Source organism: Pteropus alecto, unplaced genomic scaffold (genome assembly GCF_000325575.1).
Source record: "Pteropus alecto unplaced genomic scaffold, ASM32557v1 scaffold80, whole genome shotgun sequence".
NCBI lineage: Eukaryota > Metazoa > Chordata > Mammalia > Chiroptera > Pteropodidae > Pteropus > Pteropus alecto.
In genome coordinates, this window is record NW_006430460.1 from 2,929,484 (window position 1) to 2,930,919 (window position 1,436).

The window sequence follows — 1,436 nt, forward strand, 5'->3', positions numbered from 1 at the left end:
CTTCCGGGATCCTCAGGTGGTGCGGACTGACGAGAGGCTCTGCCCCATGTCACGAAGCGTGCAAGCCGAGCAGGAAGGAAGGACCTGCCGACGGAAGGAGCGGAGGACGGAAGGAGGGAGGAGGAGCCGCGGCCGCAGGCCCCACCCACTAGGCGGGGCGTGGAGGCTCCGCCCAGAGCTCCCGCCCACCCCGCGCGAGCAGGGCGGTGGCGAGGCCCCGGCCGCTCACCTGGCGCTCCCGGGCAGCTCCGCCCGCAGAGCTAGCGGGGAGCGGTGGGGTCGGGCTTCCGCCGTACCCCGAGGCCGAGGCGGGCCTGTGGGCGCCTGCGCTCAGCCCTGGCACTGTAGCCCGAGTGGCGGCGAAGGGGGCGGGGCCTACCTGCCTCCCCAAACCACCTTCCTTCTTAGGGCCTGAATCCGACCTCTTTTTGACTTGCCGCTAGACCTGTAGGGGACCGTGAGGTGCCTAGGCGGGACCGCAACTCTCGGGGGCTTTCATGGGATGAGAGGCTTAAACTATAGTGGATAAAAATACACCTTGATGAATTTCACAGAACAGGATGGGCGTAAGATGCTATTTGAATCTTTGCACAGCTCACCTGGGTCAAAGGACAAGCGTTGGTGTTTTTCTTTTGAGGGCGGAGAGTTTGGAAGGAAACTGTTTTCTTTCCCATCCTTTCCCTTCTCTCCTAGGATCTTTTCTACCCCGGGGGACGTCCTCCCTCGCTTTAGACTTCCTTTTCTCTTCGTCCTTTTGGCTTCTTCAACCCCCCTCACCTGCGGAGCCTCCTTCTCACCTTTGTTCTCAGGTGCCCCTGTCCCCGCCTTGGCGATCCTTCCACCCAGACTCACTCTCCGCGCCCTCCTTCCTCCGTACCTCTCCCTCTCCGTCCCGCAAGGAATTCTTCGCTAATAACCCCTGTTCCCCTTGCCCCCGTCACCGCAGCCAGCCCCTGTCCTCGCCACCCACCCCAGCGGTCCTCTCGCAAGCACACGTACATCGCTGCTTTCCTGTGCCACCTGCTCTCCCCCCGACTCCCCTAGAAGTCCGCCGCCTCCCCGCGCTGTCCCACGTTCCTGGGGCCTCGGCGGGGAGCGCAGACACTCCCGAGCCGTCTCCAGCGGGGTAAGCCGGGGAGCCCAGCCCGGAGCCGGTGGGGGAGGGCAGGCGGCGCGGGGCGGAGCGGGTTCACTCTAACCCTGGAGTGACGGCCCGGCTTGGCCCGCCCCCTGAGCCCTCGGGAAAATCTCTGGCCCGCCCCCTCCCCTCCTGCGCCGCCGCCGATTGGCCCAGGCGCGTGTCGGGTAGGGCGGCCGGGCCCTGGCGCTCGCCCCCGGGAAGGCAGCAGGGGCGGTTGAGAAGTGAAGTCTTGGCCAGAGTTTGCTTCTTGCCAGGACGTCCGCGGCGGCGGCGGCGGCGGCGGCCCCGGAGGAGC

General features: G+C 66.4%; 1 protein-coding gene across 1 annotated transcript in view; it reads left to right on the top strand.

Moving 5' to 3' along the window:
• LNX2 (ligand of numb-protein X 2) overlaps nucleotides 1–1,436 on the top strand; it is a 54,120-nt gene that overhangs the window by 807 nt on the left and 51,877 nt on the right. The window lies entirely within an intron of this gene.